General features: G+C 46.9%; 1 long non-coding RNA gene across 1 annotated transcript in view; it reads left to right on the top strand.

The window, feature by feature from the left end:
- The window catches only part of LOC142887878 (uncharacterized), a 95638-nt gene that overhangs the window by 38173 nt on the left and 36067 nt on the right, over positions 1 to 21398 (top strand). Inside the window, exon 2 of the long non-coding RNA XR_012926612.1 lies at positions 14609 to 14749. This is a non-coding gene — a long non-coding RNA (uncharacterized LOC142887878). The remainder of the gene's footprint in view (positions 1 to 14608; positions 14750 to 21398) is intronic.

Here is a 21398-nt window from a genome sequence, read left to right as displayed (position 1 = left end):
GTGTGTTTAGTGGCTGGAGATGGTGCCGCCGTTGACTCTCATCCCCACCTCCGTCTCCCGCTGGACAAGATGGATGCTCCGCATGCAGGAGCGGGCGGATGCAGAAATAACTCCCGCCCTCGCCAGCCACCCCCCCCACCCCTCCTCCGCCCTCCCGAGTCCAGATCGCTGCCCCGGCCCGAGCCTCTTCATGACAGACAGGCCCAGGCAAACAGTCCTTGTAAGCTAAGCCGCAAAAAAAAAAAGAAAAGAAAAGAAAGGAAAAAGAAAGGCGAGTCGATGGGCAAAATGACTGGAGCGCAAATGACAGGTGTAGTTAAAATGGTGAGGCGCAGAAAGGCTTGAGGACAGAGAGCCAGAGCGGCGCTGTAATAAGCAGGATGAAGGAGCTCAAGCATCGCCTCAGTTTTCCCTCTCCTTCACAAACATCCCTCCCCGGGCAAACGGGCAGAATAAGAGAAAGTTAACTTTCTCTCTCTGTCTTTTGTTTTTTTTTTTCTTTTTTTTTTATTCCTCCTTGCACGGCTTTGCTCGTCATTGAGTTATCTGCTGCCGTCTCCTTAGTTCTCTCGGGCGCCGCTTCCTTTCGGGGGCCACTAATGAAGCATTACAGACATGTAATGCCGGACGTTTTCTCAGAACTGGGGAGTTTTAGTAACAAGACGCGTGGCGGCGGTGGCTTGAATTGTAAATGGGCGGGGAGACATTTTGTTTGGTTCCCCTCGGACTCGTTTGGCTGGACGCAGGAGGGATTTGCCTCCGCCGCTGATCTGCATCTGCTTTTCTACGCCTTTCATCCGTTTTCTGGGTTGGCCTTTTTTTTTTTTTTATCACCACCTCTCCATCAAATCCCGTCCAGCCTCATGTTTAAAATAATCAGTTTGTCCTGGCGGTGGACAGGGGGAGGGGCGACAAGGAGGAGGTGTCCTCGGCTGCTTTTAAATAGATGGACGGGAGTGTGTTCAAACTGGCTGTTTAGATAATTGGCCATCACTGTTGATTGAGGAGTTTGACTTTTTCCCCCTCTCGCCTTAATAAGAAAGATGAAAGAAAAATCTGATCACTTTGTCTTGATTTACAAAGATGGATTGAAACAGTTTACTGAAAAAGAAGTGCTGTGTGTATTTCACACTATTTTCCCCCTGGAGAAAAATGAAAAGCCGGATGGAATCCTGGAAAGGGGAAGATATGTATTCAGATGTCTTGAGGGGGATTTTCATTCTCCAGATAGTTATGGCACGCGACCACCAAGAGACAATATGAAAAGGGAGTGTTAGAAAATCCGCTGCAACGAATTGAAAGCTGCAACTCATCGTCGGTACAAAATTAAGTGATAAATTGCACAAATTCACTTTGGAAAAGAAAGGCTCCACTTACATCACTGCTTTAAAATGTCTTCCATTAGGACATAAGATGCACACAATGCACATTTTCTTAATTTCTAATGCTGCTTGTGCAATTGGAATGTTTTTAGCTGTTATTTTTCTTCTGTGTGCTCTTCCTCTTGTTCCTCCTCCTCCTCCTCCTCCTCGTCCTCCACCTCCTCCGCTGCGCCCTCCCACTGATTTTGCTGCCTATCTGATTGGTATTAACAGGATTATCAATGCTGTCTCTGTAATTAGAAGCAGCACACCCCCATTACTGATACAGATCAGAGAGATTAAACTTCATTATGCGGGGGCTGGCTTCCAGCGCAATAAATCTAATGCTTTTTCATCACACGGACTTTGCGGATGCCTCCATGTCGGTATTTATTAAACACCCCTCCGCTGTTTCCGCAAGACTTGTGCCGGCTGATAATTGTTGGCTCTTAACCTGCCCTAAACCTGCGGGATGGTGCACTGGAGAGTTTATTCCACTGTGACCTGCAAGCTGGTATTGAGTCGCTCCCAGAGACCTTATTAATAGTGTAATATAAAGAGGTTCGAGTTCACACGTGATTTTGATTTGAGCTGTTTATTTCGGTGGGACTTACCTGAGGAATGTGGACTGTATAACAACAAAGCGAGATACCAAACACCTTGTTCAACAGCCTGTGTTCAGTCTTCGGACTGCCTCACCTCGAAGAACCGCGCTGGCTTCCCGCTGAGGCGTCTTAACTTCCGTGGATTCCCCCGACGAGCCCGTCGAGCAACGACTCGCGGCCTCTCTCAGAGCTAAATTTAGCAGGTCCCTGCAGGAAGAGGAACATCTGTCTTTATCAGCTGTGGTTAACTCGCTACAGGAAACCCAGCACATGTAATTCATGCAATATTTAGATGAGAGGGTCAGAGTGCTCCTGCGGGGACGGAGGCGGTCTCTGATGCGCAGACTGCGTGATTGACCCGCGTCTCGCCTGCCGAGCCGGGCTCCAGCTCAGATCTCTTCAGAGGACGGGGAGCGCGGTGCACACACAGGAGTGTCTCGCTCCTTCATCTCGCAGTGATGTTCGACTGACCGAGCATTAGGACAGGAAGACGCCGTTGTAGAGTTCAGAGGTTCAATCAAAGAGGTTGTGGTCTTTTTACATATCGGGTATCATGTTCCAGTGGTATGAAAACATTTTCCGAAAACGGTTCAGCGCAAACCACGTGCTCGCACTCCTTCTGTCCTTTAACTTTCCAGTAGGAAGAATTTAAAGTTTGCATGAAAGAAAGTCTCTCTCTTTTTTTTTTTTTTTTTGCTGATTTAATTCAAAAGGCACATTATTTACTTTTATATATACCACTGGTCTTTTTTTTTTTTTTAATTGCTGCACAGCATATAGAGTTTTTAATGGCACCCCAAATCTGGCAGATACCCAATTTGTGTTTGTCAAACCCCGAGTAGTCTTTAAAAATACATGTGACCACCACCCAGTTCCTCTGAGGGAGTGAAGGAATCTGACCGCTGGTAGAAAAAAAGAAATGTGTGGTTAAATATCAGGGAAAACATGTGGTTGTTCTTTGCTGGGATACTGCAGGAGCTGGAGCTGTGTGAGGAGAGTCTGGGGAACACGCCCTGTTCCCTCCGCACTGAAGTCTCATCGAGGGGAAAAAAAAAGAGTAATGACTGTGAACAACTGTCTTATAATTATCCCCAACAATCTTTCGAAAAGATCAGATGATTTTTTTTTTTTTTCTCAAGCGTCTTTTGCTGCCAAAACCCCCGTGAAGGCCTCAAGAGATTGTCGTTAATGTGAAACAACATTTTATGGCTGGACGTTGAGCGAAGAACACCTCCTGTTTTCCTGAAAGTGGTCCATCAGTGGGAGCGTCGGCAGATCTCTGGAGCTGTTTTGTCCCGTGGAATTGGATGTTTGACAGAAAGATTTGGCTTGTGATGCACCTCAATGGATTGTGCCACTCACTCGCATGCAGGCATTGTAACTTTTTCTTTTTTTCCAAATCGTCCTTTTCCAAATGTTATTCAGATACTCGCTTTTGCTTTTACTCTGTTTTCCTCCCCTTGTCGCTCGTATGTGCAGCAGTTGTTGGAAAGCAGAATGCAACTCTTATTTCTCTTCTCATATTGCTCCCTAGCTGTCACCTCGCCCTGATCAGTCGGACGGAGAGATACCACAGTCTATTAAGTAGGTCAGGGATGAATACTTAGCACCGGGGATATTACTGTAATTCCTCAGAATGAAACATTTCATGGAAATGCATCAAATGTGCTTTTTTCAACATTTTCAAAAAAATTGCTTAAATTATTTTGTTAATATATGTATTCGCATTTTGTAAGTGCGCCACAAGTGAATACACCAGAAGAGAGAGGGAAAAAAAACACAACAAAAATAGAGTGTCTGGTGTGGATGGAGGCAACACTTTGGCCGTACGCTTTCTTTCATTAGCATTCATTAGTTTTTCTTCAAGTGCAGCAATCAACCCCCGCAGTGGATGAAGCCTCTGTGTGTATTTGAGCAGTCACGCGTACATCACGACCACACTTACATAATCGCCTTCAACTTTCTCCTCTTTTTTTTCCCTCCCTGCCTTCCCTTCTCCCGTGAAGCCACTGCAACAACAGCTGCGGTCAAAATAAACCATTACAGCAGCAGCAGCAGCAGTGCGTTGGGATGGCTGAAACTCATTTGTGCGACGTTAACATGCCACCGCTGACGACTCGTAAAGGCGAGATAAATATTTCACTGGGAATAATAAGGGTTGCTGGGAATAATGATATCCCAGCAACCCTCACTGTAACGCACAGGGCGCGGGCACACACCTCCTCATACACAGACATTCAGGTTGTCACTCGGCTGCTTGGCAGCTGCTGTCTGATTTTCTTTTTCTCTCCCTGTTGCTCTGTTAAAGATTTAAACGAGTTTACGTGTTGGGAAAATACAAATTACCTCTTTTATCTGACAAAGGCTGCAGTCTAATGGGGAAGAGAAGAGGAGTGGGGGTGGGGGTGGGGGGGCGCTGAAATTGTGATGGGTTATTTCCATGTGTGAATTTAATGCATAAAGTCAATTATATTTTCTATTAAAAGTGCCCTGAGCTTTTGGGAGTACATGTCATAAAACAGCATGTTTAAATATATCTAAACACACACACACACACACACACACACACACACACACACACACACACACACACACACACACACAGTTACTTCAAAACAACCCAAAACAAGCATCACCATGCTCAGTAATGCTTTAAGTATATAATGCATCCACATGTAAGTGGGATCATGAAGGACTGATGATGATGCATTTGACTAAACGTAAATGTATTGTAAGCAGCACAAGATGTGTAACAGTCATTTGCAGTTGGACTTTAATAAACTGAACAACAGCAGTCGCAAAAGACAAAACTGGTTAAACAAAGAAAAAAACAAAACCAAACAAAAAAAGTTTTGGCAATGAAGGGCAATCCCAAATAAATTCTCTAAAGCGGCACTCAAGCAATGGCTGACTCTCTAACAGATCTGATACGTACCTTTGTGCATTTTTTTTTTTATGGTTTTACGGTAATTGGGAGCGTTTTCTACTGGTAATACGGCATATACCTGCATATGACGCGGACCACACCACTGGTTAGACTGGCAGTGGCGTCGCCTTTTCTTTTCTGGTTTTTATCTTCCACATTCAGTTTGTCTGCTTGGGTTCTTGTGTCCCTGCTCTTTTGCATCCCCGAAGTCAATTGATTATCTCTGCGGCTGAGCTCCCCGCTCTCATCTGTCCCCGGCTCTCTGACCTGGGTCAGCCTCCAGACTCACCCCGTGGCTCCTTCCGAACTTTGATGGGCGCATCCGTATCCATGTCGCCGGCCTGACACCGCGGGTCCTGCGTCAATAAACATTTGGGGAGGGAGGGTATTTTCGAGGCTGAATAATTTATAGTGCGCGATTAGAAACTCTACCCTGAGCGAAAGATCTGGTTGCTTGTATGTTTTTTTTGTCTCGGGCCCCTGACATTAAAACATGACCCTGTCTGATCCGCCGCCGAGTTTGCTGGACGTGTTTTGAAAGAGGCGGAGGAGGAAGATGTAGGGTTTCATTTTGTTCTTAAGAGCTTCTGGATGAGCAGGAGCAGTAAAGAAAAACTCAATTAAGTCTGAGGCACTTTCATTAGTATTTCCACTGTGTGCTCTGAACGCGCGCAATTACACAGGAAACTGGCAAGATTGGTGTGTTTAATACAAGAGTTTTGTTGTCAAGCTGCTTGTGGAGACATCTTGGCCTTAATTATAGTCTCAGGAAATTGTCAGACGGCTGCAGAGGAGCCGAGCGCCATGAGTTAATGAATCGCACAGTCCTTGTGAATATTACATCCGAAAAAAAAAGCCAACACTTTAGTGTGATAAAGCAGTTCATCAGCGTGGCACAATGCCATGCGTATAAACCTGTCAAATTTCTCAAATTTTAATTGACACTTGAACCTCATATCCGCGTTTCATCTTTAAAACGGGGGGGGCCGAGTACGTGTCGGAGTCTTTTAACGTTGGGCAGAATTTGTGTTTGCGTCAGGCCGTCTATTTCAACAACTTAGTGGAGCTAATCTCACCACAGCTCTCGCGCCAGGGTGCCGCCGGTGGAAAAATAAAAACATTTGCACTGACAGGCAAAAGAAAAACTTAAAGCCATTATTTTTATTTTTCAACGCAGCGCAGCGCCGACGCCGAGCGCCGCCTCACTCTTTTACCCACAACATCAGAGGGGATATTAAACTTTAAAAGTGATGCGTTCGTCCTATCTCGGCCCGCCATCAATTTTACAAATAGCGGCGGAGTGCTCGCGCACGCTCCAAATCTCAAACCCTCGCGGTTGACAGGGGCACATGGGAGGCAGAGCGTCTCGCAGCCGCTGTTGTCCTTCGTTTGGGGGGTGTGGGGGGGTTCTTTGTGCAAGGGGACGGGAAGGGGGGTCGGGGGGGGTGACGGCGCAGAGGGAGCGCGCCACGAACTTCTCATCTCGCGCGACGCCGAGACTTTTGTGTTTTGGGGACGGCGTTGTGCTGCTGCTCTGTTCATTAGCGCAGTGGGAAACGCCTGCAGGCGCGAGCGGGCGAGCCAAAGACAGTGGGGCTGTGGGCGGGCGGCTGCTTGGGTCGGGGTGGTGGTGGTGGGGCTGGCTGGTATGGAAATTGACCAGCGTGCTGTAACTGTTCATCTGGCAGAGGCTCCTTTGAAGTGAGCTGCTCGACACCGCAGCCGGCCTTGTTCTTGGTAATTGCCTAAATGATCTCCGCGGAGGCGCCGGCTTGTGTTACAAACCCAGCTAATCCTTGGGCAACCCCGCTGATTTGACAGAGAGCTGTACGCGGTGTCAGCCCCCCCCACCCCACCCCACACACACACACACACACACACACACACACACAACCCCGAACATCTCCCATTCTGTTTCGTGTGTTTATTAGACAAACACAGCGGGGGGGTGCTGGTGGTGGAGCTGGTGGTGGTGGTGTCACGGCGGCGGCGGCGCTGTGGAGGCGCGCCGAGGGGATTGTGTTTGTTGTCGGGATGACGGCCTCCGTGCTCCCGCAGCTTAGCCGCACGCTTAACCCGCAGTCCTTGACATTGTACACCCGCGCTCGCCGCCATTGATATGCAAATGCGGCGGCGGGCCCCGTTTTGCAAATGAGGGAGGAATAATTAGTCAAGAGCACTTAGCAACAACAACAATAATGCATGCGCCTGATCTGGGGCTGAGCCACTGCCTTCCCCGTCTCCCCTTTGTCACATTGGAGCTGCTGCTGGCAGTGAGACAACGCCCCACCACCACCACCACCACCACCACCACCAATCTCTCCTCGATACCCCCCCCCCCCCCCCTACAACAGCCTCCACCTCCCTCTGCAGAGACACTGGTGGGTGGTGGGGCATCCACAACAAGTACAGTGTTTGGCCTTTCGGAGCCTCACCAGGGTTTAGGCAGCCAGTGAGGCATAGAGGCCAAGCAGAGCCCTAGGCCAGGAGCAGCCGCTGCAGAGCGCAGCCTGGGTTGCAGACCTCTCTGCTATGCATGGAGGTCAGAGCAGAGGATGAACCTGCGAGGAAGTAGCGCTGATTTCCCCGAGACCTGAGCTTTCCAGGTCTCGAAGGATGAAAGAGCACAGCCACATGCTCGTCCACTGACGGAAAAGAGCCAGGATGTTACGTGGAGGCAAAGTTTTCCTTCTTTGGTTTGGCTTCAAGGGAAGTTTGAAGTGAAAGGTCCCATATTCTATAACAGTTTTCCAATCTTTGCTTTTCAAACGTGCAGCTATGCATAATGAATGAAGCCCAAAATAAACTATAGCTCTCCAGGAAACTGCATTTTAGCACTCTGTTTACAACCTTTGGTCAAAATTCTTTAGCTTCCCGCAAAAATGAGTGCTTTGTTGGACTTCTAACGAGTTTGGAAGGAATTCTGAACAGACTGGCTGCCAGGTGGCCTTGGAGAGCAGAGGAAGCTCAGGCTGAACGTGTTGTAATCGACATGGCAACGTTATCGGTGCCTTTAGTGACATCACAAAGGTCTAATTCTTACAAAACTGGAACAAGAACAAGAAGCAGAATTTTCTCATTCCTGGAGAGTTTAGTGACAGACTTTGAGTTGACTTTAATGTTTGAACTTGGTGGAGTGAATTTAGTGCACCATGTGACCCAAATGCATACATTGTGGGCTGAAGAACAGGAAGTCGGAAGCAGAGGTAAAGTTGACCCGATCAAAGTGTCAGATGGATCAGTGTCGGAGGGGAGGGGGTGGTCGTGTGTGTGTGTGTGTGTGTGTGTGTGTGTGTGTGTGTGTATGGAGAGGAGGGGGGGGGGGTTTACAGGCATCGGTTTCAGGAAGACGGCTCGGTGCCATGATGGGGAAAAATAAATGATCATGTCCAATTTACATACAGCACCGGTGCATCAAAGAGGCGGGTGTCATGTAAGAACACCGGTGCCCAGCGTAATGAAGAGCCCCCCCCCCCTCCGTCCCAGGACAGGCCCGGTGGCAGGGTATCAGGTAGACTAAGGTCCCATATAAAAGCGGCCCCTATGAATTATAAATCATAGGCCACTGGAGCCACAGCCTGTGGGATAGACAAGGGGGTAAGAGGGACTTTATTCCCGGAACAAAGGACAGCAAAGGGAGGGGCTAAGGTGGAGTCTGTGTTGTTCAGGAAAAGTCAAAGAAGGATGCAACTCGACTGTGTGTCCGCGCTGTTCTAATCAAATAGGAAATAAAAAAAAGATACCTATGTTTTTAAATGGATTCCGAAAACAACCCCACCGCTCGTGTGGTGTCAACCAAGTGTCCGGAAGACAGGGTGATCCCATTTGTCCTGAAAGTTAGACTTTAACACTGTAGCTGTGTTTAGATGTGCAAATTTCTCCAATCCGATCTAAACCTTGGTTGATCGTAAATTCAAAAAAATGAAAAATTCCGGAAAAAAAAAAAACGACCGGCTGCCCCAAAGGTGGAAACGCGTCACGCTGACGGTAGCGCACATGCGCAGTGGAGATAATTAAAAAAAAAAAAAAATATTCGTCCACATTCAGATCATAGGATCAATTTGTGCTTTATTATGCATTTATAGATCAGTTAGTTTATTTATATGTTTTTGACGTTGACCAAAGGATGGGCTGAGCTCCCCAAATGTTCCCTCCACGGTCGTCCTCAGTGGTCACTGGGTTGAAGGGCCGTTTCAGTCAGAGGAGATTGAATAGAAATATATTATTTTTTTGGGGGGGGGTTTGTTGTTGTTGTTGTTGTTGTTGTTTTTTTTGGGGTGAGGGGTGCATGTTGATGAAAGGTTGATTGATATGGTGTCAGGCGCTCTGTGATGGATTAAATTGTGTGTGCAGACGTGGCCCTGGCCAGTCATGGCTGTTGCTGCCTTTTCCGCCAGCCGCCGCCCACCGCCCGCCGCCGCCGCCGCAGCAGCTTTAAGAAAATTTGATTTTCGCAGCTCAGAAACACACGGCAGGCCCCTTTCTCTCTGCTGCCTGACTTCCATTTAGTTTGAGAGTGCACAAGTGATTCTTTATTGGATGAAATCTGCGCCGGATTGGATAAAGTGTTAGAGCGCCGAGCCATCTATCACTATCACCGCCCCAGCTCCAGTTTCATTTTGAAAGAAAAGAATAAAAGCAGGAAAAAAAAAAAAGAGGGGGAGAAACAGACAGCCATAGGATGTTGGAGATTTTGAAAATAAACTGTGGCAAGGGGGGGGGGGGGATTCATCCCCCGACCACTAAGCCTGTTTCCTCTGTTGGAGGACACCGAGCTCCTCGCCGTGGAGATGCGTCCGTGACTCACTGCTTTCTCGAGCTTCTCTGAGATGTGTTGACCTGCCCGACGCCTGTTCACACCGGCTCACCCAGAGGTGCTGCTCTTGCCTCCTTAGATTAGCTTCTATGCAAACATGACATTTCCATTCTGTCTTATGAGGCAGTGGGGATAATTAAGGTTGGTTGTTGGCCTTTTTTTTTTTTTTTTTTTTTTTTTTTCAATGCTGGCCACAGAGGAATCCCGCTCTGAACCTCGTGCAGATATTTCAGCTTCTGTTTGCAATATTTTATTCAGTTGTGTGTCTGTAATTAGTGACCGCACCTGGTGGAGAAGACAAAAACAATCATTTAAGAATTTACTGATTTTGTCGGTGTTCTCATTGGATTTTCTCAACATTTTCAATCTGATTTTATTAGTTTTCTTTGAGCAGGAAAGGCAGGCAGACCCAACTTAATGTGTTTATTGTGTCACAGCTGGACGGGACTCGGTCTAAACCTGTGAATTGGTCCAACTTTGTCTGTTTGGGCCCATCTGACCGTCTCTCTTCCATTCATTTTTAAACGCCGTCCCTCATGTCCTCCTGTCTGTCCATTAGCGGGGCTGCTGCATAAAGCAAATGGCCGTGAATTTACCTCAGGGCGATGCAGACGAGCCACTAAGACGGAAGGCAGGCAGGAAGAGAATAGATTTAAAAGAAAAAAAAAAAAAAGGGAGAGAGGGCGATCTGGGGGTGGGGGGGAGAGAGAGAAAAAAGCGGGGGGAAAAATGCAAAAGTCCTATGTATTTCATTTGGTCTTCCATAATTCATCTTGAAATGCATCTTGGATGATGTAAATCTGTTCAGAGCCACCCTCCATTCCAGGCCTTTACTCTTAAATGTCTCTGTGGCTGAAGTGTCCTGAGGCAGTTTGGACTGAGCGGCCCCTCCTCCTCCCCCGGCCTTAATAAATCATTATGGCACAGAGCCGCACTTATCAAGCTGGTCAGAGACCTCTAATGAGCGCAGGGACCGCGACTCCGCGCAGCCCCAGAAATATTTTATTAAGAGCACATTTAAGCACACTACTGACCACGCCGGCCGAGCCCTCCCCTGTATCGCAGCTGAATGATAAATAGCGGGCGCCGGGACCGCAAGAGCCGCACGCGAGATCCACTCATTGTTTAAGCCGCTGCGCGGCGCCTTGCTAGCTCGGCTCCGCCCGCCGCTCTGACCTGGCCCGCGCTCAGCCTCCTCCTCCTCCTCCTCCCCCTCCTCCTCGGAGCGCTCGGGTTATTTCCCGGTTTGCGATGGCTCCGCCGGGGCCCTGCGACCTTTGCTCGTGTGCTTTACTCGCGATGGCCTTTCACAGCGGAGCGCACGCTTGAAAGTCGGACTTGGTGTCCGCCGTGTCAGTTGTGTGAAGTTAAAAGGGAAAGCCTGCGAGGAATCTACATGCCGCGTCGGTGTGAACTCCAGCCGAGGTCTCGACTCGGAATCCTTCTGTTGCGTGAAAAAGTGCACGTAAGGGTTTAATTATTTTTCTGAACAAAATGCTACACACCCGTTTCTCTTTAATTCTGCTCGAATCAGATAATGAAGGACACCGGGGCAACGTTTCTTTCTCTCGACTTTTTTTTGTAGCCCTCTTATTAGCAAGCATTCTCGTAATGTAGCCTTTACCACATCGGTTTCCTTGATTGGCACTTCTAATGTGAAGCGATAAGAAGAAGGGTCCTTCTGCACCAGCCTTTTTCCTAATGAATTAGCACAATAAGTGAGACATTTGTAGGTGAAATGAGAACAAGAAAGAGATCATATCACATCTTAGGACCTGTCTTTTTTTTTTTGATACTGACAGACAATCATTATAGAAATGCCCCGGCTCTCAGCCGTGAACCCGCTGTTCACTCTGACCCAGGATAATGACAAGTACATTGTTAATGCATCATTATTTTAATAAGTTGGAAAATTACTTTGACCACTGAACAAAGTTAGAGCGAACTCCCTGACAGTTTAAAGTAAAAGGTAAGAAAGTCCTTCTTTTTACCTTCCCTTTCAAGTCTCCGACATCCAAGCCTGCAGAAAAGTGCAAAGAAAAAAAAAAAATCATTACGCTGTTGTTTCATCTGACTCTTTTCTTCCCCGGCAGAGAAACATCGGGCTGATTAAAGATGACTAAAAACTAAAAACCGACCGAGCAGCGCCATTCTTTTCTTTCCTTCACTCCCCCAACTTATTTTTTAATGGAAAACCGGCCCCAAGCTCGTTTACCCAGGAACAGAGGGGTATAAATGTTTTAAAATTTTAACCAAAAAGGAGAAGCATCGGGGAGAAATGGAACGGAGGAAGGAAAGGATAGGTAATAAGAGAAAGATTTTAATCTCAATAATTCATAAGGCAGCCCTTCAATCCGCCTTTTCCTCTCTGCTGACTGGTGTTTGATGATGATAGAGGCTTCCTCCATGCTGGGCTCTGCCAAGGTAAATGTTGTGTGGTGCAGATAGGCCTCTGATAAGGCCAATATAGGAGACACTTACCAGGGGGAAGCGGGTAAACGGTATTATCCAGGCTGAACATGGAGCGGGGGGCAGAACAGGATCGGAGCAGAAACGAGGTTAGAGTGGCAGGAGAGGCCCTGAGGGAAAGCAGCAGGCAAGACCACCGCTAGACTGCACACTGCCTGGACCCGGGGGGGGGGGCGTGCAGGGTCAGGGAGGGCGGGGGTGTCCAGCTTGGGCTCCCAAAGATCCTATTGGTCGCTTGAAACAAAACAAACAACAAGGACAACAAGATGTAAACCCGGAAATACTGGTGGACACTGCTGGTGCTGGACAGGAAAATGCTGCGGATGGGAACCTGCAGGATTTAACCTTGTCTTGCGATGCTGATCGTGCTGAATGCGCAAATGCTTCTAGTTTGGTGCATAATGTGCTGGGGGGGGGGGGATTGTGACGGCTGTGTGGAGGACGCGTTTAGTCGGAGGACGAGAGCGAGGGATGGACGAGGTGGAAGGAAGGAGAAGCTCCGGCGCTCTGAGGTTGCAGCCCTCTGATCTGCTTTTAAGTTGCAGCGCCGCCGCGCTCGGCAACACGGCCGGCCGAGACCCTCGGGCCCCCCCAGGGTTCAAGCTCGGCTCAAAGGGGCTCTCCTCTCTCTCTCCCCCTCTCTCTCCCTCCCTCCCTCCCTCCGCCTCGGCCATCGCACCGGCGTTGTCGACACCGTGTTTGAGGAAGCGTCGCCACGCTAACGTCCCGCTATTGATCAGCTGCGTGCGCGATGATAGGCTGCTGGGAACGGAGGCCCGAATTCAATCTGTAATGATTTTTAATAGTGGGCAGCCGGCTGCAGTCTGCTGCCTGCCTGCCTGCCTGCCGCGCTGCGAGCCAGTCAGTCAGTGAGTGAGTGAGTGAGTGAGGGCGGGTGAGGTTCAAGGTTCAGCAGAGGTGAGGGTCTCACACCCACCACCACCACCACCACCACCACCCCTTCCCATCTGTAGTCCTGGGAGTCAAGTTCAGCCAGAGGGTCTATGGTGGTGGTGGTGGTGGGACTGGAGGTCTGGACACCACGTCCAGCTGGGTCTCTGTGCACACAGAGGCCAGCTGACTGAGACTGAGACCCCCCCCGCCCCCCCGGACCTCCCGCCGCCTGCTGACTTCACTTGGAAAAATTGGAGATTTTCTCTCCCGAGCCGCGGTGTTGGGTTTGCTTGATGCGCCGCAAATCGTTTTTTCCAACATCCCTCGCACCTCGCCGCTCCACGTTTGTCGGTCTCGCCACATGCGTGCATTTGAACGCGTTGTTATAAACCGGGGGGGGGGGGGGGGCGGGCTTGCAGCTTAAATACATTGCAGATTTTTTTTTTAAGAGACTAGGTCGACGATATCAGTTGGGATTCTTTAATGTTCCTCTCAGGACGGACGCCGACAGTCATTTCGACGGCACGTTGTCGCGTGCTGCTGAGCGTGTGTGCGCTTGTTTATGAGGCATTCATGAGGTGGTGGGATGGAGGGTGGTGCGGGGGCGAGGGTGAGGCCTGTCCTGCATATGAGCGCCGCCGCCGCTGCTCATATGCATCTCTTTTCATTGTCTATTGTGTGCGATCACGGCCCTCGCTCCTCTCCCCGCCAGACTTTTGACCCTTTTTATTTGCTGGTCCGTTTTCATTTTCCATCAGGCATTAGGCCGCGGAGCAGATGTGCAGGGGAGATGGGGGGGGTGGGGGGGGGGCAGAGAATCCTAATGAGGGCCCTGCAAAAAAAAGAGAAAAAAAAAATTGGAAACCACTTTTGCAGTCCAGATGACAGAGAGAGAAAAAGAAAAAACAGAGAAAAATCAAACTTATATTTTATGAGGCTTCTCTTGTCAGTGTTGGATCATAGAGGATCTGTGATTAGAGGCCAGAGTCACAAATCACTCAGAGGCCTGTGTGTGCGTGTGTGTGCGTGTGTGTGTGACATTAAGGTGCTTGCATTTGCATTGGGGCTGTCCGATCGTGCCCGAGTGGTGTGTGTGTGTGCACGCTCTTACGTGCATGTGTGTGACATTATTTCCTTGCATTTGCATTGAGGTTGTCCGATCGTGTGTGTGTGTGTGTGCGTGTGCGCGTGTGTGTGTGTGTGTGTGTGTGTGTGTGTGTGTCCCGAGGCGAAACAAAGCACGCTACCCTTCGGCCGCCGCACCCCAAGCCCCCCCACCCTCCCCCCTGTCACCGCTGAGGCCTCTGTGTGGTAGCGTGAATGCGTGCGCACGCGTGCGTGTGTGTGTGTGTGTGTGTGTGTGTGTGTGTGTGTGTGTGTGTGTGTGTGTGATCAATCTGACGGGAACCAGTGTTGGTGTCAGGACGGCAGTGGAACTGACTCTCCTCCCTCTTCTCCTCTGTGTGTGTGTGTGTGTGTGTGTGTGTCTCCCTGCGGCTGCTGGCCGTCCCTGCTTCCCTCTGATGCTGGTGGACAGACGGCAGCAGCATCGGGGCAGGACGCCGGCCCGTCCATCCGTCCGTCCGTCCGCACCCAACTACTTCCCTGAGGATAATTAATGCGCGCCCAGCTGGAAGGCCCACCATCATCACCACTACTGGACCTCCGCTCCTAACAGGTACCTGGCCCTCTTCCTTCTGTGTGTGTGTGTGTGTGTGTGTGTGTGTGTGTGTGTGTGTGTGTGTGCGTGTGCGTGTGTGTGCGTGTGCGTGTGCGTGTGTGTGTGTGTGCGTGTGTGTGTGCGTGCGCGGAGCCGCCTGGCTCTGCCCTCTGCTCTGCTTGCACTCTTTCTGTCCGCCGCGCTTTGCTGACAGACTGATCTGTTGACCAGCACTCACTCATACTCTCACTTTTCTCACCCCGCCTCTTCCTCCTTCCCTCTCTCTCTCTCTCTCACTCACTCACTCGCTCGCACCCAGCGTGTGCCGTTGCCCATTACTGAGCAACTTTTAATAGTGTTTGCCAGAGTTAGAATAGCTCGGCCTCCCTGCCGCTCCGCGATGCTGTGTGGGTTTTTGCAGGTTCTGCAGGTGCAGAGTTCAAGAGACATGTTTTATGCTCTGAGGTGGCAAATGTCATGTTTTTTCAACTTGAAGTGGGTTGTCTTTACTGCTCTGGGCTGTACTACGTGCCTCTACACCTCGTGATCGCCTCTGATCGACTTTCTCAAAGGTTACTGCCTTTTGTTTTGTTTTTGTTTTTTCTTTTCTTTTGTGCGATTTTTGTGCATTTGACATGTTTCCTTGCTGGGGTTGGAAAAGTACATATGTGGAGAAGCTGACGAATCTGCTCTCCTGTTGAATTCATTCATATGCTCTGTGCAATCCTAAATGTATCATAATCTATATTCAAAAATCTAAATGAGGAAAAAATGAATGCCTTTAATGAATAACACAAATGAACTCATTTAACAAATGCAGTCTGCTGCTGGCTTTTTGCAGACTACGGTCAGTTCGCAGTTTGAGCCATCAAAAATTAACCTTTGTAGGAAAACAAAACATCCAACAAATTAAGGGCACGTATGAACAAAGTGAATTTTTGCCATGGTAATAATTTCCTTTTTGTTGAGTGACCGGCTCAACTTTCACAGAAATGTCGCCGGGCTTATTAGCTCACAGATGTAAAGGAAGAGGAAAGGGTGTTTCCTGGAAATGTCAAAATCATTTGGAGATGATGAGATCTTTTTTCTAAAGGGTCAGCGCAAGAATTCCAGGTGCTGCTCTGGACTCTTTGAATTGGAGGTTAATTTAAGTAACAGCCTTTCCAGAAGCCTCACCGTTCCTCCTGTGCGGCTGGCAAACGTGCCTGGACGGCCACCATTGTGTTGCACTGTAAGGTTCCTTCAACACCTAAGCGTTCCATTTATTAGATGAGGTCAGGTGACCCATTTAGAAGTTGTTCCAAACTGAATTTACACGTACATATTCAGCGGTCCAAAAGGTTAATGGCTGACAAATTAACCCCTCGCAAGCTTATCTTACAAATTGCCTGCAGCATATGATAACTTATAATCAATATCACCAATTACGTGTCAGACGGAGGGCATCGGCCGTGACCTGTCTCTCATGAAGAGACTTTCTGGGGAAACAGGATCTCCTGCGCCATGCAGATGCAGGACCTCTCTCCTTCTGATGTCATTATACACACCTGGGACCAAATATCATCTCCTGACTGCAGCCACGCTTCTCCTCCTCTCGCTACTTTGTTTCTTCTTCTCTTTCCCGCCGTCATCCACAGTTTCGCTCTTATTGCGCATAAGTAATTCTTGAGTGTGCACTCTCCAAATGTTTTCATTATTGACATTTTTAGAGTGTCAATCATGACACTGGACATTCTGCAGAAAAGAAATATCTTAATGTGTTTTCTAAACTTGTCATTTCTTTTCACACATTTTCATCTGCGTTCTACAGTTCCGTCTTAGCCATTAAAAAACAAAGAAAGTCACATCAGTGATTCTTGTAAAGAATGTCTAAACTAAAAAGCCTTTCAGATCTTGACCACATCAGCAGACTGCAGCTCAGCTGATCTAAATAATACAGAACAATACAAAGGGAGATTTATTACAATAAATAAAAACGTTCTTTTGAGCAGGAGCTTGCTTCAGACAGTCACCTCTTACATATGAAGATTTCAGTGAATTTAGGAATTGATAAAAAAATAAAAATAAAGATTCATTAACATACAAACATACACATTTTAATTATTTTTTTCATTTTTATAATTTAGATTTTAGAAATCTTTTTCAAATAATCTGGATTGTGTTTAATTTGTAGTTGTGTATGGACTTTATTTTTTATTTATTTATGCTTAATTAGTTGTTGTTTTTTTTTTTCAATGAATGAGTGACACACACCTCAAATCTGAAAACGTTTAGTGATATACAGCTTTCAGATGTATTAACAATAAACCTACAGCTGCAAAAGGCGTGTGGATGAAGATTTTGGTCGCTTTAGATATCTAATTAGTGCCCATCAGTGATCGTCTTGGACGCATTTTAGACATTAAAATAACAAATAAAATAAACATGAAAAGACAGACATTGACAGAAATTAACACAGATAATAATTATTTATTTCGCAAATGAATTACATTAGTAGAGGTGCTAACATGCATAATGGGATCTTGAAAAGGGTTGATTTCGTGCAGTGACGCGTTGATTTTCCTCAGAATGTTTGCAGGCCTGACCGAAGGAAATTATTCATAGAAGAAAAGATGATGCAAAATTAAGATACATTGAAGCCCCGATCATTTTCAGCCAATAATCAAGGTACATCAATCAGGAAATTAAACGTTAATAATAATAATAATAATAATAATAATAATAATAATAATAATAATAATAATAATAATGATGATGATGATGATGATGATGATGATGATAATAATAATAATAGTAATACAACAGTTATTTTTAATATTACATATGACCAGTGGCCACTGATCCCTTGAACTTCATCGAAGCGGGAGGGGGGTTAGTCTCTCTCTCTCTCTCTCTCTCTCTCTCTCTCTCTCTCTCTCTCTCTCTCTCTCTCTCTCTCTCCCTGTGTGTGTGTGTGTTTGGAGGGTGGGGGTAGCTGAGGGCCATATGCCTCCGCGTGAGACCGCTGTGACACCCGGTGCGTGAGTGATGACGACAAACACCCGCAGCAACAACTCTCGCTCTTACATATTTATTTTCTATAAGAAAAAAAAAAAAACTGTCATTATTGTTTGCGCTCCATCACCCCTCTTCCTTTTCCTTCCTTGTTTTTGGAAAATAAATCATAAATTGGCCGATTATTAAAATACTTGAATCGGTTCCCTGCACGTCACGCACTGCAAAAATGTTAAATAATAATAATAATAAAAAAAAATAAAAATCTCGAATTTTACTACCGAAAAAATGGAAGATAGATAGTCGAGAGAAAAAAATTCGTTTGTGATATAGGCCTCGTGGTGTTGACATCCAGCAGTCAGCCTGCAGGTGGATGCAGGTGTTGGAGCCCATGAAATATTCAGCTCGCAGTGAGGGAGAAGGGACGTGCTGTGTAGCAATCGCAGGACAGGACCTCCATCCTGAGCCCATCCGGACCTCCAGACCCGCAGCCGCTGCACCTGCCTGGGTGGGAGAGAGAGGGGAGGCGGGAGGGAGGGAGCTGCGGCTCGTGGCTTCCAGGAAGCCACTGATGGAGAAACATGAAGCCCTTTAATTATTTCTTTTTTTTTTTTTTTTTGTTTTGCTTGTTTAATGTCTCCGCCGTGCTTCCCTCCCTCCGAAACACCGACTATTTAGTTTCTCAGATGCTAATTGATTAATGATCAAACGCGCTTGCAGCAGGTAGATACGTTTACATCCGCCATCGACTTTTGCATGGCGCTATTTTAAGTCGCACGTCAATGTTTTCGCCGTGCGCGAAACCAAAGGCCTCATCCGCAGCGCGGGTGCGTCAACTGGAGGATGTCAAGTGTACACGCGATCCCTTTGCTTTCCCTGCGACTGAAGGTAACTGCTCGTAATGAGGACTAAATCAGCGGCATTATGTCTTTGTTCTGGAGGGAGGCGAGGAGGCGAGAGCGAGGAGAGGGATGAATAAAATATGCTCAGTTTAAAACTTTAAAACAAACTCAGCGCGGGGAAGGAGAGAAGTGTCGTGGTGTGTCAGGCAGGCAAAGCCAGGCCTTGGTCTGACTTATTTGCAAATAGGGGGTTAAAAAAAAAAAAACAAAAAAAAAATCTACTTATTTTTACTGTCAATTTTCGTATTGGCAAAAGCTATTCCTGCTCTTTAAATGTAAAAGTTTGATATTTGGCTCCAGATGAGGAAAGACAAAGCAACAAAAAATCTTCGGAATGAATAATTTCTCCCATTTTTTTTAAAAAAAATGCACTTATTCAGATTGTTATTTCTTAACAGTATCTGAAGCAAAATGATTTAAATTCGAGCCTTAGTTAAAACACGTCACTGCACGCGGTCCTCCATGAAGCGAACACGTGCCCAATTGTTGTATCCATGCAAACAAGTGCCCCCATTAGAATATAATGAATATTAAATAGACAGAATAAACTTGTCAGCTTCAATCGGATCACTGGGCAAAAATTCCTCCACAGATGCCCCGCGAGGCAATTAATACAGGCTATTAGCGCGCGATAATGCCTAATTAGCCCCGATTAGCGCCAAACAGGAGGAGGCGGGGGGCGGGGGGCGGCGCTGCTGGTGGCGCTAATTGAAAAATACTGCGCGAGAGCGGGGAGCTCGTGTATTGTGGCGCCGTCCCCTGCTCATGGGCCTCTCTCCGCTGCTTTTTAATGCCATTCACATTCAAATGAGACTGACAAACTTTGGCACGGAAACAAACGCGCCCCCGCCCACCCGGCCTGCCCCTTGAAGAAAAAAAAAAAACAACAAAAAAAAAAACAGCTCCGCCTTTTGTGAACCTGACACGTGTTCGGAAGAGCGTGTGTGTGTGTGTGTGTGTGTGTGTGTGTGTGTGTGTGTGTGTGTGTGTGTGTGTGTGTGCGAGCGTCCGAGGCGATGACAAAAACTGGTACACAAAAAAATGAGTAAATAAAAAAAAAAAAAAAAAGACCAAACCACGGTGAAAAAAACCACAGTTTTATTGGACTTTTTTCATTTTTATTTATTTTATTATTTACGTTTAAATATTTTAAGCCTTCCAGACACTGCGCACACGCGCTAACAAAAGCCCACTGGAATAATAGTGTGTGTTAGTGTGTGTGTGTGTGTGTGTGTGTGTGTGTGTGTGTGTGTGTGTGTGTGTGTGTCTCGAATGGGACCTTAAATGCATCTCAGCTACAGTACAGAGCAGAGCAGCCTTGCACCTGTCTCCCCTCTTGCTTGAGATTTGCACCCCCCCCCCAACCCCCCCCTGCTGCCGGCGTGTGTGTGTGTGTGTGTGTGTGTGTGTGTGTGTGTGTGTGTGCGCGCGCGCGCGCGCGTTCGCGGCTGCCTGGCCATGCATGTCACATCTCCGACCGAGACACGCACGCAAACGACGCCTTTCCCGCGGCATTTGTCTCTTTCTTGCGCATTACAGTGAATATGTGACCTAAATAACCATTTTTATTGTCTGCTCCTCCCTCTGCACTTCTCATAAGAATAATCCGTAATTTTGCACGTTTTGTTGCATCCACCGCCGCCGCCCCTCCTCCCTCCCCTCCCCTCCCCATCATCTGCACCGTGTAGACTTCTTTGATGAATGTAATATTAACATGATAAGGAGATGTCAATGAAAAGCTCTCTACCTGACTGAGCAGATGGCTCTGTGATGCCGGCTCTAATGTAATATTAATGCATGCAGGCTTGTTTCTTATCAGGAAAGATCTCTCCAAAATCGTCCTCCACGGGGACCCACTTAGAGGGAAGCACACATAATAGAAATGATCACTCTTTTTTAGCCTGCTTCTGAGAGATATCACTCTTCTTTTAGAATAATTCACAAGAAATTGGGAAGCCCAGTTCATTTTAGACCTGGCATATGGTTTCTTCTTTCCTGGCTAATGGAAGCATATATTTGACTGTAAATTTCATAGTTCATTTTAAATCTGTGCTGTAAATGGAAAACCTTAAAAGGTATAAATTTGGTATAAAATAACTAAAAGGTTGACGTTATTTTAATAATCAAAGTAAATACGCATAATTTTAGATTTACATTTCAGCTCTTAAATTGAAATTACTTACAGTTGACAAACGCAAGATTTCTAAAATAATGTACATCTGAAAATAAAAGTAATTAAATAAGAAATTTCTAAAAAAAATATATTGCTTAAGTCATTAATATCATTAAATATTTTTTAAAGAATCAATTTCCCCTTTTTCTTTTCAGTTTATTTTGCTTTTTTTATTTTTTTTGCCAAGTACATTATTTGAATGTGTATCAATTTTGTTTTTATCTATGATTATAATACAAATATAAAAATAAGGCCATCAGAATAAAACACATTCAATTATTCAAGTAAAATTTCATGCCCTCCTCTGACCAATTCTAAAATGTGTGCGTTTGAATGAAGATCATCGGCTGCAGGTAATGATTATTGAATTTGTGTAAGGTGTAAGTAAACTTAATTCCTCATGTAGTGGGCGGAACAGAGCGGACCAGACCATAATAATGAGGCATAATGCTACCGTAGAGACGGCCTCCAGCTGGGTAAATCCCAAATTATCCCCCAGACCAAGTGAGCGTTCTCCTGAGGGCCACAAGGTCAAGTCCACGGCCCCTGACCCCAGAGAGTCTGGCTCTGCCGAGGAGCGCGAGGCAAGGAGCGCGCA

Source organism: Nelusetta ayraudi, unplaced genomic scaffold (assembly GCF_046127955.1).
Source record: "Nelusetta ayraudi isolate G7.1 ecotype Tasmania unplaced genomic scaffold, CSIRO-AGI_Nayr_v1 ptg000002l, whole genome shotgun sequence".
Lineage (NCBI taxonomy): Eukaryota > Metazoa > Chordata > Actinopteri > Tetraodontiformes > Monacanthidae > Nelusetta > Nelusetta ayraudi.
This window is presented reverse-complemented; position numbering and strand designations above follow the sequence as displayed.